This window comes from Manacus vitellinus, unplaced genomic scaffold (assembly GCF_001715985.3).
Source record: "Manacus vitellinus isolate BGI_N305 unplaced genomic scaffold, ASM171598v3 scaffold_9_pilon, whole genome shotgun sequence".
In the NCBI taxonomy this organism is placed as follows: Eukaryota; Metazoa; Chordata; class Aves; order Passeriformes; family Pipridae; genus Manacus; species Manacus vitellinus.
In genome coordinates, this window is record NW_021940917.1 from 18,589,262 (window position 1) to 18,610,786 (window position 21,525).

Below are 21,525 nucleotides of genomic sequence, written 5' to 3' on the forward strand. Positions count from 1 at the left end.
GGTTTTTTTTGGGGGGGTTGACTTCTTTAAAGAGATTGAACTGCTAGCGATTATTAATTAAACATATGACCACCTCCAGTGACCGCCCAGGCACTGTAGGAGACTGGACTGTTGGTGTTAATGGCTCAATCAGCAAATGTGCTTTGCTAACAATGTGCAGAGTGACCACCTAGGCTAGGTGCTGAAGGTGTGCACAGGTGATGTCTCAGGCTACAAGCTGGATGTTGAATAAGATAAGAAAAGAGGCAAACCCTATCAGGTGGGATAGTGTTTCTTTTCCCTTACACAGATGAGTCAGCTGTTATAACTCCCCTGAACATTCACACCAAGGCTGAAAGTATTAATCTCTTGTTGATGAGCCATAATGGGCCATAGTGGACTTAGCTGCCCTGACATAAGAGACAGCTGCTGCAACATCTTGGAAGTGTCAAAGAGTCCCGAATTATCCTGTGACTCACAGTATTACATCATCCAGAGGAAACATCCCCGCCCCAGGGGCGGTACTGGAGGCATTCCCACCCAAAACTGTGTGTGTGTAACTGAGTTTTGGAGCCTTCTTTACCACTCGGGGCTTCCACCACTTCCTTGGCAGATCCAGGCTGCAACTACCACATCGACAGGACTGCAGCCACTACTTTGACCAATGAACATCGAAATTGCAACAATCAAGTCTTGTTGCTGGATCCAATGGGTGCCTTGCGGGGTCCTTCCAGTCACCTGGGGGGTCCAGAGCCCTGCTCCGATGCCTGTACCAGCACCAGAGCCTCACTCCAGCACCATGGAATCGCCTGCCAGGTTTTCTGGGTGTCTGGGAGGCAAACCACATGGAAGAGTGACCATCTTGTCTCTGTCCTGTGGCCACATGTGTCTTTTCTGTGTGGGAGAGGCTGTCTGCCATCTCGATTTGGTCCAGTGGGTGGAGCTTGGAAAGTTTCTCCTCATTGGTTGGTTTAATCCAGTTTTATCAGTATTATTATCAGCATTCTTCTTGGTAAAAAGTTATTTTTCACTTATATCCAGGTGTATTTGGTACCCAGTTTTATCGGTATTGTTATCAGCATTCTTCTTGGTAAAGAGTTGGTTTTTCACTTACATCAAGGTGTGTTTGGTATCCCTCCCTGTACTGGAGAAACCAGGGATATTGCATCTGAAGAAGGAGACTTCTGTCCGAGGTCTCCACCCCTCCAAATTGTCTCAAACAGAGACACATGGGTACATGAGTTGAGAGGAAGACCAACCACAGGAATCTCTTAAAGGATAAATGGCACTCCAGTTTCCAGTGGGCAAGCCCTCAGACAGAATAGGAGGGCTGATGTCACTTCCAATCCTCTTGAACGGACCTCCAGTTCATACTTACAAGAAGTGAGCAGCAGGTGCTATGACCAAGACTGAAGGGGCCCTGCCTCAATCCATGTGGAGGAAAGGGACAGTCAGATCCATTGGAGTGTGTGTATCCAGTGGCCTGGAACATCAGATGCGCAAGATTATGAGGCTTTAGTTGACACCAGCACACAACATACCCTCATGCCACTGAGATATGTAGGGGCAGAATCCATCTCTTCTCATCTGTCTGTGGTGACAGAGGGATCCCAACACCTGCCTGTACTGGAAGGTGAAGTGAGCATGACTGGGAACAAATGGCAAAAAACCCCCCTTGTGACTGGCCCAAAGGCCCTGTGCATCCTTGGCACAGATTACTTCAGGAGAGGGTATTTCAAGGACCCAAAAGGGCATCACTGGGCTTTGGGAGAGCTGCTGTAGAGACACCAGAAATTAGAGAGCTGAATACCCTGCTTGATCTCTCAGAGAACCCTTCTGCTGTGGGACTGCTGAGTGTCGGAGAACAACAAGTCCCAGTCACTATCACAACAGTGCACCATCAGCAGTACCACCCCAACTGGGACTCCACTGAATGATTCCTGAACAGGAGAGCCAGGGGGTGGTCAGCAAGACTTGCAAGACTTGCTGACCCTTTAATAGTCCTATATGGCCAGTGCATAAGTCCAGTGGAGAGCACAGACAGTTGATTATCATGGCCTGAACAAAGTCACACCACACCCAGTGCTGCTGTGCCAGACATGCTGGAACTTCAGTACAAGCTGGAGTCCAAGGCAGCAGAGTGGTATGTCACCACTGACATTGTCAATGCCTTCTTCTCCATTGCTTTGGCAGCAGAGTGCAGGTCACAGTTTGCTTTCACCTGCAGGGGTGTCCAGTACACCTGGAACCAACTGTCCCAGGGGTGGAAACACAGCCCCACTATTTGCCATTTACTGATCCAGGCTGTACTGGAAAAGGGTGGTGCTCCAGAACAGTTGCAATACACTGATGACATCACTGTGTGGGGCAACACAGCAGGGGATGCTTTTGGGAAAAGGGACAATATAATCCAAATCCTCCTGTGTACCAGTCTTGCCATAAAGCCAAGTAAGGTCAAGGGACGTGGTCAGGAAATTCAGTTTTTAGGAGTAAAATAACAAGATGGACGTCATCAGATTCCAGTGGATGAGGTCTACCAAATAGCAGCTATGTCCCCACCAACCAACAAAAAGGAAACATATGGTTTTCTAGGCACTGTGGCCTTTTGGAGGATGCATATTCCAGATTATAGTCAGACTGTAAACCCTCTCTACTTGTGACCCAGAAGAAGAATGATTTTGAGTGGGGTACTGAACAACAACAAGCTTTTGAACAAATTAAACAGGAGATTGTTCATGAAGTAGTCCTTGGGCCAGTCAAGGTAGGAAAGATATAAAAAATAGGCTCTACACTGCACCTGGGAAGATTGGTCCTTCCTGGAGTCTCTGGCAAACTGTACCTGAGGAGACTCAAGGATGACCCCTGCAGTTCTGGAGTCAGAGACACAAAGGATCTGAGGCCAGCTATACCTCAACTGAAAAAGGGATTCTGGAGTTTATGGAGGGGTTTGAGCTGCTTCAGAAGTGATTGGCACTGAAGCACAGCTTCTTCTGGCACCTGAAATTCCCATGCTGGGTTGGATGTTCAAAGGGAAAGCCCCTTCCACACATCATGACACTGATACTCTGAGGAGTAAGTGGGTTGCACTGGTCACACGGCGAGCTGAAACAGGAAACTCCAGTTGCCCAAGGATCTTGGAAGTCATCATGAACTGGCCCAAAGGTGAGAATTTTGGACTATCATCCAGAGAGGAGGAGGAGAAGGTGACACATGCTGGGGAGGAGGCCCCACCATGTAATCAGTTACCTGAAATGAAAAGTGACACACTCTCTTCACTGATGGTTCCTGCTGTACCCCAGGGATAAACTGGAAATGTGAAGCTGCTGTATGGAGTCATACATGACAAGCCACAGAAGCTACCAAGGGACAAGGTGGATCAAGTCAGGCTACAGAGCTGAAAGCCATCCAGCTGCTTTAGATATCACTGAATGAGAGAAATGACCAGCACTCTACCTCTACCCTGACTCGTGGATGGTAATAAATACACTGTGGGGGTGGCTGGACCAATGGAAAAAACCCAAATGGCAGTGCAGAGGTAAATCCATCTGGGTCTCTGGATTGTAGCAAGACATCACTGTCCAGGTAGAGGAGTTGGCTGTAAAAGTATGTCATGCAGAGGCACATGTACCCACAACCTGGACTTTTGAAGAACGTCACAACAACAGGCGGATTAAAGCGTCTCATGTGGATCTGGACTGCCGACATAAAGGTGGATTGTTTCTGGCTCAATGGGCCCATGACACCTGAGGTCACCAAGGAAGAGATGCAACATACAGATGGGCTCATCTTCCCCATTATCCACAACTGTGAAACATGCTACAATCAAGCAGGCCAGGCAGGTAAAGCCTCTGTATTGTGGTGGATGAGGGTTGAAATAAAAATATGGGGAGGCCCGGCACATTGATTGTATCACACTCCTGCAAGCACACCAAGGTAAGCACTACATGCTTACAGCAGTAGAAGCAACTCCTGGATGGTTAGAGACATACCCTGTGCCTCAGACCACTGCCCAAAACACCATCTTGGGCCTTGAAAAGCAAGTCCTGTGGCAACGTGGCACCCCAGAAAGAATTGAGTTGGACAATGGGGCTCATTTCAAAAATAGCCTCATAGACACCTGGGCCAGAAAGCAGGGGACTGAGTTGGTATATCATATTGATGTCATATTGTCCTTGTTTCGGCCAAGGACAGGGTTAATTTTTGCAGTAGCCAAGAGGCGTGGTTGAGGGGGCACGGGCAGAACCCAGATGTTATTTGATACCACATCATGTCATGCACGGAGGTTAGGGACTCTTTGGCTTCTGAGAGCAAAGGCAGGACTTCCAGTTGGGAAAAAGTGTGGTGGACAGAGCAGTCAGGGTAGCATGACACTGGTCACCCAGAACTGAGCCAGAGGGAGCAGTGGGGTGGTGCTGGCCGGGAGTCACGTTGGTTCGGGCTCAGTGAGCATTTTGCATGAGAATCACTCTCTCTTTTGTATACTTCTGTTATTAATATTGTTTCTGTTACTGTTCGTTTTCTAGTTTTATTGCTGTTTCCAGTAAATTGTTCTTATCTCTATCTGTGATCTTTGCCATTTATGCCTCCAATTTGCAACTCCATCCCGCCACAGCGGGAAGGGGGAGGGAAGGAGGAGTGAGAGAGCAGCATCTGGCTTGAGATAGTCTTGATGAGAGCACTGAATTGGGAAGTACCATTCCTAAGCCACCTATCATGCACCAGCCTGTGGCAAAATTGAATGGTACAATGCACTGTTAAAAACCCCTTTGAAGGCAATGGGTGGTGGTATGGGAGCTGAAAGGAACGAGGCTGCACACGCAGAATTCAGTTTTCAGGATTCTCCACAGAGCTCTCTCTGCATTCCACTTTTATCAGCTTTTTGAGTAAACAGCACCTGGTGTTGCCGTTCAGTTAATTAGAATTCCCAAAATTTTGGTGACCTGATGTTTTGATTTCACGCATTCACACGCTGCCCTTCTGTGATTGTTTTCAGTCATGGCATAAACAGTGCATGCTCTCATCCAGACTGTTAAGTAGTTTTCTGCTTTGGGAACAGAGTATTCTCTTTATCAAAACATGGTCAAGGTGGAGATACTCCTTTTTGCTTCTAATTAATTGAATGCAGGTGAATCTGCCTCAGCTCGTTCCCACATCTCCCCATTTTCTGTTTTGACACACGAGGTTCACTGCAAAGAGGGTCAGGACCTGGATTTCTTGTCTTCGTGTTTGTCTGATGTGCTTCCAGAGGACTTGAAATATTAAAAACAGACAAATTACTAAAAAATCTGCTATTGTTGCTGACATATTGACGCTTGGCCTGCACTGAATGGGCCAATGCAGCAGTAGCCATGGCTGTAGTAGCTGCCAGGATTACTGCAGAGTTGATAAAAGCAATTAGCCATCCCTTGATGATTTCTTGATTGTGTTAACAGTTTCATTAATCTACTGTACCCTGCATCATCCTCCCAGTTTCTGGTTAGATTCACTGGGAGCCACATTTTGGCTCTTCTCTGCATGGGCATTATTCATCATGGCCAGGCTTCACGAACAAAGATTTGGGAAAGGCTCTATCCACATTTGTTACAAGCAGGCTGGTGGCTAATGAGGCCAATACGAGATAGACATGTCCGATTGCATGGGAATTATTAATTAATTAATAAATTGAAAGTGGATACATGTCCTGTTCCATCTCAGCCTTTGCTTTCCTGACTCCATCCTTACACATTTGAACTGTATCCCCGTACTCTCCCTAGGTCATGTGTTCCTGCTTACACTGGTTGTGCATTTTGTTCTTAGCCCTCAGACAGAGGAGCAGATCCTTGCCCAACCATGCCAGTTTCCAGCCTACTTTGCTTGATTTCCTGGGATAAAGAGCTCTTGTGCTCTAAGAAAAGCGGCCTTGAAGAGCTGCCAGCTGTGGTCAGCCTCCCTGTCCTTGAGGACAGTTTCCCAGGGGATGTCATTCACCAACTCCTTAAACAGCTGGAAGTTCACTCCTGCAGTGTTCAGGGCCCTGACTTTGTTCCTCACCAGGTTCGTGTTCCTTGAGAGGAATTGGGATTGGTTGCTACAGGGATTGGTTGCTACAGCCCAGGCTGCCTTGAGTCTGAATTCCTTTAATGAGCTGATCTGCACTGGTGAGCACCAGGCCCAGTAACACCTCACCTCTGGCTCCTTTATCCAATAACTGCACCAGGAAGCTGTCCTCCAGGAGTCTCCTGGATTGCTTGCATCCAGCTGTATTGCTTTCCCAGCAGATGTCCAGGTAGCTGAAATCCCCTATTGGGATGAGAGCTTGTGAGTGCAATGACTCCTATATCCAAAGCAAGAGGTTTTGTCAGCAGGCTCCCCGTGGTCAGGCAGCCTGTAGTAGACCCCCACCACAGTGTGTCCCTTTTTTGTCCTGTCCTTCATTTTCACTCACGGGCTTTCAACCTGTTCTTGTCTCTTTCTCAGAGGCACCTCTCTGCAATCTATCCCTTCCTTAATATAGAGTGCAGTGACCCTGCCTCTCCTCCCTAGCCTCTCTCTTCTGAAAGTCTTGTAACCCTCAACTGCACTGCTCCAGTCCTGTAACTCATCCCACCATGTTTCTGTAATAGCAGTTAGGTCACAATTTTCTAACTGTACCATGGTTTTCTATTCCTCCTGCTTGTGACTGATGCTGTGTGCATTGGTGTAGAGACATTTCATCTGAGGCTCTCGACCTCTTCATCATTTGGGAAGAGCCCTCTCTAATTCATTTGGGATGATTTACAGGTGTTTCCCTGCTCAGCCCTAAAGTGCTGGTTTTTCCTGGCTTCATACTGACTGGTGCTCTCCTGAATCTAGTTTAAAGCCCTGCTAATAAGTTCTGTCAGCTTGCTTCCCAAAACACTCTTAGTCAGGTGTGTCCCATGTGCTAACATGCCCAGCCTCTCAAAGGCATGTCCCAAATCAAAGAACCCAAAGCCCTGAATAGACACCAGTCCTGTAGGCAGTCATTCACCCTATCCACTTCTCTAACTCTGCCTGGGTCCCAGTCCCTTACTGGGGGGATAGAAGACAACACTCTCTGCTCCAGATCCTTTCCACATCTTTCTGGGGGACACGAAGTCCCTGTTGATGTTTTGGGATCTCTTTGTTGCAGTGTCATTCAATCCTACATGAAAGAGTAGGAGTGGATGATAGCCCTCAGCTTTTACCAGGCTTAGTACCCTCTTTGCAACACCCCAAATGTGAGCTCCCAGTAGGCAGCAAACTGCTCTGGAGTGGTTATCTGGATGAAAAATGACCACTTCCACACCTCTCTGTGAGGTGTCACCAATAATTAGCACCCTTCGTGATTTTTTGGCGGTGCTTGTTCTAACTTCATGTGGGATGATGTTTTAGTGTGGAATAAAATATTCTGGTTCACATACCTTAGTCTGGACTGCTCACACAAAAAAGATTTGATTATTTGGCCTGGTCTTGCCCCGTTTGCTTATAAAAGGAAAGCCAAGTGACTGGTGTAATTCTGATAGATGATGTCAACAGTTAATAGACTGGTTTCTACAAGGAATGCCTAATTCTGTCCATATCGTCTTCATTCTGGCAAGATCTCTTGGTATAACCCAGGGTAACTTTACCTGTGTGAGAGGTCACTATCAGGTTCTGCTGCTAACTGCTGTTAACCTCTGAGCTGCCTGCCAGAATCCAGATTGTGTTCTGTTGTTGGCTTGATGCAGCAGCATACAGAACACTATAATGCACAGGATTTCAGACTTCAGTTGATTGTTTTATGAACCTTTGTTAAAAATCAGCCATTTATGTCTTGATTTAGAGTCTAGTCCATATTCTGCATATCTTCTGCATAACTCATGCAGAGGATGTACTGTGGCATTGCAAGAATGACTAATTCTTTCTCTATTAAGATGACTCACTATTTGTTGTTCTAAGAAACAGGCTTCTCAAATGATGTCTCTCAAAGTTTTTTTCATTTCTTTCTTTTTTTTTTTTTTTTGCCTTTTCATATTTACTATTTATCAGTCTAGGCAGATAAGAGACTTTTAAAATTTTTATATAAGTTTTCCTCTAATACTTCCCTTAAGTATTGTCTGTAGAATTTTTACCTCCTACATGAACATTTAAGAAAAGATCATTCAAGTATGTAACACGATGAATAATTTAGCATTTGAAAGATATATTCTCTCAATGCTACAATTAAAGCACAGTTGCTCCTTACAATTATATGCAAAGAAATTTTCTATCTAATCCTGTTGATTAATCATGTCTTCCTTTTTTCCACTGACTAGCTCTCTAAATTTACATGCCTTGTGCAATTACTTTAAGCACAGACCTACAAACTTCTGCTGCTATAGCTGTCTGTAGCTAATTAATTGTAGAAACAAACAGCTAGGTGTTGATCCTTTAGTAAAGTTTGGGTAATTTATTTCTATATTTTATATTTCCTTTAAACTGTTTCATGGCTGAGGCTGGCAGCAGAGATGTTTCAGTGTGCAGATTTTGCTTCTTTTTACAGTCCTGAAGTTTTTCCTCCATTTTGTGGTACACAGAGAAGTTTACTGTTTATTAAGACAACGTAATAAAATTATTGTGTCTTTTGGCAATGTCAGCTACTTTGAACAATGGAACTCCTTTGAAAACGTCAACCACCAGAACATTATTATGGTGCACGCTTCAGTTTTGTGAAATGATTGATTTTATTTGCTTTGGGTTGGATCAGTGATTGTAAGCACATATTTAAAATTGCCTTGTCATAACTTATTTACTCTAAATCATTATATTTTTAATGCCTGTGTGCCTTGTGATGCCCAAATTGGCTGCTTCATTAACTCCTAGTGAAAAGAACTACTGATTTAAAACCTGCTATGTCTTTCTGTTAGATGGATGTTGGCATGCACTTAACTCCGAAAATTTACCCCCTTGGTAGCTATGACAACTTGTGACAGATTCTGGGGTATTACAAGCAGATATGAAAGGTGGTGAATAGCACAGAGGCTTAGAAGAATTTCTCTTCAAGGTTAGTTACTTCCTGTTTCCCCAGTGAATTTCTTTACAGCCTGGATAGTGAAGGCACTTTACAAGTACCTCAGGTTTAGATCCAAGCTTGTTCACATCTCAGATTCTATGTGTTTATGCTTGATGGACTTAAAGAAACAGAAGAAAAAAAAATTTAAAAAATTGGCATCACATGAAACAGTATTTTCTTTCTCACAATTCAGATCTTCCTTCAGATGTTTCTGACCCAGAAAAATAGAGTCCTATTGCCTGGACCTGCTATCAATACTGATTTCAGCTGCTTGGGAAGAGATAAGAAGAACCCTAGGGAACAGATTGGCTTGGCCTTCAGATCCCTCCAGGGCAAACATCTTTATTTTTGATATTTGTCAGGCAGTGCTTTAAGAGGCAGGAGAAACAACCATGGAGTACCAAAACACCATTCTACATGTTTCTGCTGGATATCTTATAGGGAAAAAGAAAGGCAGTGCTCACAAAGATGGAATCCACTGCAGAAAGAGATAAGGGCGGGGGGAAAGGAGTGGACTGGCTTCTTCAAATAATTTGGTAAAAAAATAACTCTGTGTGCTAACCTTCTTGATAAGACAGGGCCATTATCAAGTGTGTCTTTATTAGCTGGAGCCTCTTAGACATGCTGGTAGCAAGCCAAAGAAAACAAAATGGGCCAAATAAGTCTCGGTCTGTGCAGTCAGCCACAAGCTGAAGGAGTCATCCTGACCACTGGGAATCACTTGCTGAAAAACCAAACCAGAAACATGAAAATATGAAAAGGGCCTGTAGGTGTGTACAGTGGACAGGGCTAGGGATTAGGGAGATGTGAGGTAGCACTGAACAGCATGTTACAGGGTATTTATTGCTACAGGCTGAGCAGTGTTAACATGGAAAAAGGAAACTTTAAGGAGAGGGTGGATTTAGGATAATGAGAGTGCTTAGTAATAATTCCAAAGCCTCTTCTTGTGCTCCCAAGGGCTACAGTGTCAAAGAATCACAATGCTTTTTTAAAAGTTTTAAAGACTAGCTGGTGTGGTTTTTATTGCAGTCTGTAAAGTTCACGAGTGGTCATTAGCATTCCCAGTGCACAGACAGCCAACCTGCATGGCTGAAGTGTTTGCTGCCTGCATGCACCAGTGCCAGTTCTGCTCCTTCTTTCCAATCCACTCTTCCTAATGGAGCATACAAATAAGAAAAAAAAAAAAGCTATTAAAAATACCCTGGATATCACTCTCAAGTGTGACCTGTGCAAAAGGAGGCTTGTGCTTCCTGAACTTCCCTTGGTAACATACTAGGCTGCATGGATGACAGAGTGACTTGGCCAGGAAAATTCCTTCTGATCTGCTGCTGCTTTTTATGCTGTCTTCTGTGACATTTTAAAACATTTTTTTGAGCTGAAGAGGTTGACAACATTGAATAAGGCCAGGGTTATGAGCACTTCAAAATATTTCAGTGAAGAAACTGATGAATGCGCTGGAGATCTTTGAGTGCACTTTAAATTGGCTCCTAGAAGTGAAACAAACACCAGTAATCTTATTTGGAAGACAGAGGTGTGTATCACAGAGGAAAAAACAGTAACTGTCTTATAAGAACAATAGATTTTTTTGAACGGATGTCTGTTTGGTATTTGACCACTTTAATTCTTTTTCCTGCAGCTTTCTTATATATTCAACTTTCATTACTAAAATCATAAGATAGAAGCAAAGAACAAAATATTACTCTTTGTGCCATATAAAAAAAAATATTTTTTTGTAATATGTACCCAATTCTAAGATTTTTCCTTAGGTGTTTGGTATCTTCCTGGCAGCCAATTTCCAGCCTAGTTTAGCACATTCTAACATAGCCCTGGTTTACTGTCTTTGCTCTCCTCTATTTGAGTCAGGTCAGTCTGCATCTCAGTACTTGTTTAGGGTTTACTGTGGATGTCATCATGATATCCCAAGTGTTTATTTGCACTGCAGGATAAATTGCTTCTCTCTGTACAGCACATATTTCTTCTGTTAATCCAAACTAATTCCATGTGCCCACAACAAAATCTCTCTTGTTACCATCTCATCAAAATATTAGATGAAGTCTGTACTGCTGTAATATTTTTCCTTCTCTAGAAGAGACCTTTGAAGTTGTCAACTATGTATCCAGGTTTTAAACATGCATGGTAACTGTCCAGAATTAATAAAATTAGGCTTATTATTCACATTTTGCTGCTAAAGGCATTTTTTTTAATGGCATATACTCATGAGTCTTATTTTAGCACTAAATGCAAGAAGTGATAATTTTACCTTTTATCCAATATTGCATCATTTTAAACATGCAATTAAAGTCCATATGTCCTGGTTCAGCCTACTATATCTGCATGAAGTTACCTTTCAGCCCACACTCTCTCTGGTAGCCAGTAATAAACATCTTTGTAAATTATATAAAAAGAAGAAAATGTTTTGGTACTTCTGAATTAATAAATTTTAACTATTTTCTTTCATTGCTAGGAAAAAAAAAATCTTAAAGAGAAAGCCATCCTCTTCACTGTAGGGGACCAAAACAAAATTGGAATTTCCTTATCAGAAGTTTTTTCCCCTACTTAGTCATATGATTAACTTTCATCTCCTGTATCAGGCTTGTTAAATTCACTGCTGTGTTTTGAAATTATGTCCTTGGTCCTTTCACAGAATTAATTATCACCTCTTTGCCTCTGCATGTGATCTGCAAACTCTGCCCTTTTTCAGGGGTTCAAAATAACAACATTTTCAAATTAATTTTATATAAATGTTTTTCTGATATCTCAAAGTCCAATGACTTACCTTCTTTTAGTTAATTCTCTCACACTTTGGAGTCCTGCTTTTTCTCATTTACAAGGAAAAAGAAGGCTTAGTATTGTTTGGGAACTGGAGGTTGTTGGAGAGGTTGCTGGCTCCTGTGGTCAAAATAAAAAGGAAGAGTTTGAATTACACTCCTTCTGTGTTTGTGTCATTCATCTTGATGCTCAAAAAATTGTTGGTTTGGTTTGGTTTGGTTTTGGTTTATATTGGTGCTGATCTTTTCCTTTAGGAAAGGACTGAACTGTAACTAGTATAATGTTTGTGTTTTAACTTTAAATCTTGTTGAAAATTAAATACTGAAGGAATGACCGCAAAATTCTTAAACTTTGTGGGTAATTTCAACTGAAGGGTTTGAAAAGCAACATAATTTTAAATGAAACTGGAAAAACAAAGTAATTTTCTCTGTACGAATTGATGGAATTTTTAGAGCTTATTGGAGTTAGGGGGAAAATTTGATGGGATCTGGACACTTTAGTTCATTGGGCTCCCCTGAAAAAGCCAGTTAATACTGTCTGTCCTATATGAAATATTTAAGGACTTTCTATACCAGAGCAGCAGAGGTGCACTATTTGTATCTAGCCTGGTATGAGTTCAGTTCATATCTCAGCCCACCTGTCTCCTCTTGACAGATTCTGGGGACATCTTGAAAATCTCACAGCTGAGTTCTCTTGTTCGTTAAACCAAGGTAATCAAAACCTCCTTGACGTCTTAGCAAATGTTTGGCATGTTCTTTCACTAATTCTGCACTTATTTTCGTGTCTTAAAAATACTTTGGAATATGAGCAGGCAAAAGATTCGGTCATGGAGACAACGTTGGCTGCATCCAGCCAAGATGTAGTTGCCAGATAACCAGTAAGTTAGTCATTAGTGGGGTTTTGTATCTTGGATAACATTAGCCTAAAACAATTTGGATCAGTTTAGCCATGTCAGGGGTTAGGATTAGGGGCATACTTGTGTCCTTTGCTAGTACTCCAAAAAAGGCAGCTTGCTTATTTTTCAGTCAGCTATCAGTAGATATTTTGTCAGTAGATTTTTCAGGACTTTATTTTAACACACCTGTTATGCCTGCATTGGTGCAGTTAGCCATTCCTCTGGCTTAGCTAATTATTGCTGTTTCCTTATTTATCTCTCTCTGGATCTGCTGTACTTGTCTTTTTCTAGTAGGTTGAAAATCAGAGGTGGAAGGGAGAGGTCACTGTTGTCTACATATTCCTTCCAAAGTGTGCAATTCTTCCTTCATACAAAATGATTGGCCTGATCTCACTGCTGTCTAGCTGCTCAGATCTACTTTTCCTCCATTATCTGTCACGCTTACGATAATTATCCCCATAGACTCTAACAAAAACTTTTATGGCACTTGTGTCACTTTCGTTCTTTTAATGACTCAATCCACAAGCTGCCAGATGTTATCCACCTGCCAGAACTTAAACCAACCTGATCTCTGCTAATCAGCTGCTTTATGCAGTCTTCCAATCTGTTTGCCATGTTATTTGTAGGTATTTTTGATATTGAAATGGCTTGGCAAATGGCAACAGACTTACTGGTTTATCTTCATTAAAGGTGACAGTATTTCCATCAGATTCATTCAGTTTTAACTGCCCTTGACTTAAAAAACATCATTAGACATTCTAAACAGCTTACAAGATGCTGCTACTTCCAGAACCTTAAAAATCTCAGTTGGGAATCCATCTGTGCCTGTAGCCTTTTTTCCTGTTGACAAATACTTAATTAACTGGTTAATTTCCTGATGCAGAATTTGTCTCCCATCTAAGCTGCTACATCTAACTTTGGAGGGATTCTCCTCATCGGGAGTGATGCAGAGAGGTGGAAAAATATGGTGGAAAAAGTATAATCTTTGTACAATGTTTAAGTTTACTGTGATGGCCTCAGCATAAGTCCAGTTGTTTCCTATGCTGTACTTCTGTTGTTGTTGCATTTTAGAGTTCTTAACTGCAACTGTTTCTTGCTAATCTGTCAGGTCTGCTTTATAATTTTTCCAAAGAAATGTTTCTGTGTGAATTGAATGAGAGGCAGCTTTATTTTTTTTAATTGCTGAACACTTTTTTTTTTTTTTCAGATTCATCAGTTACATCAGATAGTAAAGAGCCTTTTTTAATGACGTCTGTGTGGTGATGGAATAGTTGAAACATATTGTTGCTTCATGTCTAAAAATATGGACTTTATTCAGTCGTAGAGAGGAACCGAGCATGGATAAACTGAGATGCAGTGATACCTAGTTTTATAAGTCTAGTTCACAACCTGTGTGTAAGTGGTAATTATCAGGAATAAGTTAGAATTAATCATGGAGAAGCGAGTGTGAGCTATGGTGTCTGGAGCATGGGGCTCTACAGCCATTTTAGGACATGTTTCTTCACAGACAACATTCCACTCTTCTGGGCTGCAAAATCTGGGCAAACTGCTTGTAACTGTGGTGTCTCATCTTCTTAGTGAGCAAATGAAGGATTAGAAAAGGTAAGAGTGAAACCTATTAAGCTCAAAGAGTATTGTGACTCTTGGCTATTTCATTAGTCCTTTGCAAAGTGGTTTGAAATCCTTGACTAGAAGGTGGCACTAGAATGAAAACTATTCAGGTTGAGTTTTGGTTCTAATGTTTGCACAGCTCCTACTGAGAGAACAGTTGTATTTAGTCCTAATGGTCCTATTGAAAATAAAACCAAATACTTTAGTGTTAAAACAAAGGCCAAAGGCAACATTAGAAATGGCCAACATCAGAAATCAGTGGTTCAAATGTAGCCTTCCAGGATTTTTGCAGATTGCACCATTCTTTGGGGATTTTGATTGTGCAAAGCACAATGTAGGAAGGCTGGCACAATCTGATCATTGCTGCTGCAGCCTCTGCCAAAAGGACAGAAACTAGTGAACAGCTTCAAGTATTAATCACATCTTTCTTCATTTCTCCCATATCTAAGAACTGTTCTGTACTAGAAAGGTTAGATGAAGAGATGGCAGCTGACAGCAGCCTGCACACCAGGGGATATGGCATTCTTACATTCTCTTTCTGTGTCCAAAGAAACTGTGGATGCAATTAAGATATTAAATTCAGGGAAACAGTATACTGTGGCTGGGGGACTTCAGCAAATACTTCACAGGTCAGCTAATCCTTCTTTTATTGTTGACTTCAGTTATCTTTTTACATACAGGTACAGTGTGTTTTTTCTTTCAAACGAGCACCAGTGCTTTCTACAGTGGATTGAAGTGGCTTTGAACAGTAACTGCAACAACATTTTTGCCTTTTCTAATAGTTCCAGCATTGCTTCCTGGGCTTGTGGCTGGACTACAGCATTGCAAAAGAGCCCCATGGCAGGAAGGCTGCAAATTCCAGCCATGCCAGAAGGAGAACGGAGGTCACTGGGCAACTCTTGCCCACTGGGAAAGTGTGTGCTCATTGCAGCACCAAACCTGCTTCTTCACTTCTCTTGACCTGCACAGGTCAGGGCAGTCCTTGTGTCTCTCTGCCTGAGACGGTGCAGTTGGAACCACACACTTGTTCAACACAGTTTGTGTGTTTGTGTTTGCATGCAGGTGCTCAGAGGCCGTACGGAAACTACATTCCTTCCTCATCCTCGTTTTCTACTCAGGTTCCACTTGAGGAGAGGCTGCCACTGCGTTCCAAACAATTATAAACCAAACAAAACCAGGCTTGGCATAAGACCTCTCTCTTTGACTTTGTTTCAAAACTGTGAACTGGAAAGCTTTTGTCCAGAGCTCTGTGTGAACCTCAGGCTTTTCAAGCTGGTCTGCTGCTGCTGCCCTTGCTTTCCAGAAAATGTCACAAATTGTTTAAAGGACAAAAAGAAAGACATTTCCCAAGAAATTATAAACATTCAGTGCTGCTCAGCAGAAATATGTTGTGGCCTCTTTCCACAGCAAATTTAGAGGAAACTGGGATTTCACTCCTCTGACCTCTTTCAGGGAAAAAATGTGCCCAACCCTTATAACCACATTTTGGTGTCAGCCTTCAACAAAGTTCAAAAAAAAGAGAGAGATGAAGGTTCCCTTCTCCTTTCTCCTGAGCACAAGTCTCAATTCAGAACAGGAAAGAAAAGCTGGTATCATTGCGTCATCATTGTACAAGAGAGAACTATTTTTAATTTTTTGAACTTCCTTCTTGGGGGCATGTAAATATGACAACCTCTTTAAAAAGCCCAGCGGGAAATTTTCTGAGTCCTCACACCACAGCTAGCTTGCAGAAAAATATGTATTCCTTCTAGTGTAACCATAGCTGTATTTTAAAATCTAGGTGCTAAGCAGGTACGTGTGTTCAACCAGGCATCTTGTCCATGCTGCTTGCTCTTAAGGTACAAATGGCACAAGCCACAACTCAATGAGACTCCAGTCCCACGTGAGCAACTGGTTTCTGCCAAAATAGATATATGATGTTCATTTTCCTCTGTGGCAGCACTGCCACACTGTCATCCCACTTGACATCCAATTGTACCTGGGCAGACAATGCTTTAAAGTACTGGACATCAGTGAAAACAAAGACAGGGGTGGCAGTGGGGGATACTTGACCACGATGGCAATGCTCCCAGCTCTCAAGGCCAGTCTCTGGCAAACAGTGAGCAGTTTTGCTAAAAGATCACTGAGCAGGACAGCCCTGAGGCACCCATTTGTCCCCTGGAGGGGCATTGCAGCAAGCTGGGTGCGGGGCTGTTTGGGTCAGGAGGGGATACTGCCCTTACACGAAGAGGAGACACCAAATTCCCTAAGTTATGGAGGAGCAGGACAGTGCAGAGGCCAGCACTGGGGGGGCAAGGAGCAAGCTAGAGAAATAAGAAGGACAGCAGAATGTCTCTAATGTGAAACAGGTGCTACTGTGACTTGCTATTGTCTCAAAAGGTGTATGCCCAGCCTTTCCCCGAAGTTGTCCTCTATAATTTGAGAGCAGAGCCCATTTCACACTTAGAGGCACCAGGGAGCTGTTTACTAGTGTAAATTTTGAAAGATCGATCAGGCTTTTGTGGCCAAATTTTTCCTTCTGTATTTAGTAATATGCAACCATAGGTGCTTCAACAGTACATGAGAATTACAGGTTAGTGTTCTGGAGTCTGCTCTCCGTTAGTAAAGATGTCATTTGTTTCCTGACTTGCCTTTAAACTTCGGAAGGGGTGTAGAAGGGTGTAGAAAAGCCACAAAACTCAGGATTTTTTTTCTGAAAATAGAATCCTTATCTCTATTCCTGATAAGGAAAAAAAAAAAACAAACCAAAACCAAAAAAAGCCAGTGGCAAAGCTTACAACTGAATGTCTGTGTCACAAGCACAGTGGTACCGCAAACCACAAATAATAATCCTAGAGAATAAGGGAGGATAATAATACTTTCTATGCATTTCTTTTTACTTTCCCTTTGTAGGCTGATGTCATCGTTATGAATTGTCGCTTCCTGGGATCACATTTAGCACTCCGATGGTTTTGTTAGAAAGATAATTCATGTAGTGGCAGAAGCTAATTGTTCTTTGGATTTGTCCTTCATTGTAGAATTTTATGAGTCAGTTTGTAAGTGAATTTGAACCTTATCTGAGTCACTTGGGTTTGTGCCCTGGTGCTTCTAGCTTTATTCCCAGGTTAAAACCATCCATCTAATAAAAGTCCCTGCTTCCAGAATTAGCTTAGGGGCACTAAGAAAAGCATTTGACACTGTAAAAAGGAGAAGTAAAAGTACAGTAGAGGCAGCCTTAGGTTTCAAAAATGCTTTCATTGTATTATCATCAGCTTTTCCAAGAGCTGCAGTAGCCTCTGGTGACCTGCCTCAAACAGTTCCATTACAAAGAATAATAGGTGAGGCCATCCTTTGTCAGTTCTCTTTCAACATGTGCTTAGGAAAATAGCAGAATGTCTCATCAGACAAAAGAAAAACAAGGAGAAGTACAAAGGAATGTTACCAATAGACAGTAGTCTAATTATTGGGTGAGGATGGTACTGTTTATAATTCTGATCTTCCTGCAGTTGTCTTCAATCCCAGCAGCCTCATTTTCAGCAGGATCCAAAACTAGTGCTATTGAACAGTTTTCCCTGTAGTATACAAGGTAATTTGCCATTTTAGTTGGCCTTGCAGTGTCTGAAATATTTAGGGGATTTGTGTGGTGACAGAAATAGATAAGATGTTTGAAGCAAATGGCTTAGCTCTGTTTAGGAAAATCTCCATGGGATGTAAAAGGATGCGCTGATGTAATACAATTTGTGGTTTTACTCAAATTCTTTCTGAATAACATCTAGGGGTAAAAGTGTAGCCTATTCCCATTAAAAAGTCCTCCCCATCTTCTAACCCTCCCCCATAATATCCCTCCTGAATGAATTAGAAACCTACTAGAGATGTAAATAATACAGCAAGAGTGAACAAAGAAATGTTTCGAAAATATATTTATTGTCTGTATATACTTGTTTATAGCTGTGAAAATCACTAATCTTCTGATCCTACAGAGTAAGCTGAAGCTTGAGGCACCTTCATAGAATCATAGAATTTTTCAGGTTGGAAAAGATCTTTAAAATCATTGAGTCCAACTCTTAACCCAGCACTGCCACCACTAAATCATATTCTTAAGTGCCACGTCTGCCATTGCTTAAAAAAAATATCGTAAGCAGCAGATTATCTGCTTGTTTATATGCTATTTCTATCTTGCTTAATCACAGTATACAAGTGAAAGTAAGAATACTCACAGTTTGTGCAGCACTGCATCCAAACCCATCTCTGTCTATGTGCAATTGTAAACACAAACATGTCTGCATTCGCTGATACGAAGCTAGATTGCCCACACACACTGGTAAAAGATTTTTGTTATGGATGCACTGTAAAGCACCGAAAAAGCTAAGAAGTACCAAAGAACGAATGTCACTGGAACAACCTTAATTTGGTTTCTTGGTTATCCTTGATGCCAAGGAAGCCGTTTGGGAATTTTTCCACACAAGGTTTTAGTCACAAAACTCCAGTCTATCAACACCAAGACACTAGTGTACACATTCCAGTTTTGGCAAAACTTATCTTAAGTCCAGACTTTAGAATCTTTATGATTAGAAATTCAATTCGGGGCTGGTTCAGACCAGTTTTGTAAACCTGGCTTGTTCCAGAAGGAAGCCCTAAATAAGTGACTTCTAGGTGATTTCCCAGGCCTGGCCATTGTTTTGTTTCCCTATATTTCCTGGTTTTCTGACTTGAGGCTGTAAGACCACGCTGCAGGAAATGCAGAATGCTCATGGTTGCAGCTGTAGTTAGTGGGAGATGGGCTTTGAAAATACAATGCTAAATAATCATAAGAAACAGGTCGTACACATTTGAAATTGCTTGCCAGCTCTGAATGTCTCTGCCTTGCTTCTCAACCTGTGCAATGATTCACCAACATTTGTGTATCACATTATCATTTGTTATCACAGCACTGTTATGGTAAGCACTACAGAAAAGCCCTTGAGGAAATTTCATGTGGGTTTTTTTCAGAGTAGGCTTGAACAGTGTTAAATGAATAACACATTAGGCAACAGTGTATTGAACAAGGAAAGAATTAAATATTAAAAACCTACAGGGCACTGTCGTTCTTAAGTAATTGAAAGAGTCATAGGTCTTGTAAGTAGAAACCTCTGTGTGACTCTGTCACCACACATGATGACAATACATATGTACCACAGAGGTTGAATTAAGGTTGCTTTAAGGGTGCCTTAAAGCTGGGATTTCCTAAATCCTGAATGCTTAACGTTATTCTCTTTTAGAAGAACAGTATTAAGGTGGGCTTTTTATGGGCTTTTAACACATATATAATCTACAGAGAAAATATATACCAAAGGTTTGATAGAAAGATTTTTTGGGATGAGCTTGGTTGACCTTGTTATTTCTAAATAGTGACTGGAATTACATTTCATTAATATGTTTAAGTACATTAATCTGTGCAGGAGTTGGAGAAACAATAATTTTGTAATTACTATATTTTCAAGGTCTACAATCCAGTTGAGGTAAGATCTTTCTTGTACACAAGCATAGTCCTTACCTAACTCCAATGCCTCTCTATTGCCTGCTTGCTGAAAATTTTCACCAGCTGTGACTTTCTTTGAATGCAAAAAACTGCAGTGGAATTCAGGGTTGAGGCAGGGACAGATGAGAAAGAGACGAGGGTAGTTAATGCATTGAAGGTGCCTTTTAAATTCAGGAGTCAGTGGCTTAGTCTCTAAAGTCTGACACCTGTCTGAGAATGTCACACCACCAGTGAGTTACAGACATACGTATAGTGCTGCAGGGAACTTCTGGATCTACAACCAATTTTTTGATGCCTTGTGACATTGGGCATTCTCTCTTTTTCTTCTGATTACAAATAAAAATTTTGCTTCCTGTCAGCGACGAGGAATGATCTATCAAATCCTAAATGTAGCTCTTCGGTGCTCTGATGAGGCAGGGGCCGAAAGAAAAGAAATGCATAAATTATCCTCTTCTGAATAGTAAGATCCACTTGGCACTCCAACAAAAATCTTTCCCTTTTTTGAAGTGTACAGCCAGAGATTCATTTGATGTTCTGGTAGAGGAGCTCCTGCACAGCCCAGGCAGATAATTCCTCTGCAGTATGTCCAGGCCCCGTCAAACAGTGGATCAAAAAACTGAATGCCAGGATTTTTCTCCAAGAGTACAGGTTTATGCCAGCCAGGCCCGGACTACTATTCCTTCTTCTATTTATTTAGAAGAAACACCTGCCAGAAGATGGGAAACCAGACACTTAAGTGGGAGAGTGAAAACAGAAGAGAAAGCGAAATGGTGTTACAAGCAGCATTACTTCCAGTGCCGCAGGGAAAACTCTTCTGAGCAAATGGATATTTTCATGAAACTGCTATCACGGGCTATGAAATGCCCCTGTCATCTCAAATTAAACATGTTTAAGAATGAGTGGTCTTTATTTGGTGGAGATCCATTATAGGAGATGAGCAGGGATTTCTTTGTCTTCTCTGAAGGCGTAGGCTATACATTACCCTCTCTGGAATGTCCATGAGAAAGTTACTTAATGCTCTGAGCAGTACTTACAGGGGAAGAGAAGGCAATTGTTATCACTTGGGCTGCCCCTTGGGGGGTGCTGTGATGATAACTTTCCTGTTTAAATCTTGGAAATACATAGCGCACAGATGAATGAACTTCATTGTCTTTGAAGTTTCCTGCGTGAGTCATGGTGAAGATTTTACATAATTACATTAACATCACAGGGACAGGAATCAGCATGCAAACAGGCCACAGGCAAACATATAGTTACATGATTCTATCAGCTATACAAATGAAAATTAGCTCCCTTTCCATACTACTTGCCATGCTTTCTCTAAGTGTTACATAAGTTAGTGATAATATCTAAGTGTGTTTTCAGAACTTAGAAAAATCTTACCAGGAGAATAAATCAGTGTAAAAGCTTCACAGAAGAAAGCCAGTATTAGTAATTCATTTAGTGTCAAACCTGCCAAGCGTGCCTAATTTGAGGTGGGTAAATACAGAAGCTTAAGCCAAATACTCTGGTAAGAGCACCTTTCTGTCACTGCTCAGACAACTGGCACTGGCTCACAACCTCGTTTTCACGTTTCCAGCTTAGCATGTAGGCACATTAAACAGACAGTGGTGAGAGATTGCAGAGTAACTGGGATGTCAGGAGGTACTTAGAAAGGGCTTGCTCGAGGTACAGAGGTATGAATATCTCCAACAGAGCTTGTCCAACGCACAGCAGCGCTGCGAGTAACCCGCGCAAACTCAGATTGCACACCACACTTTCACT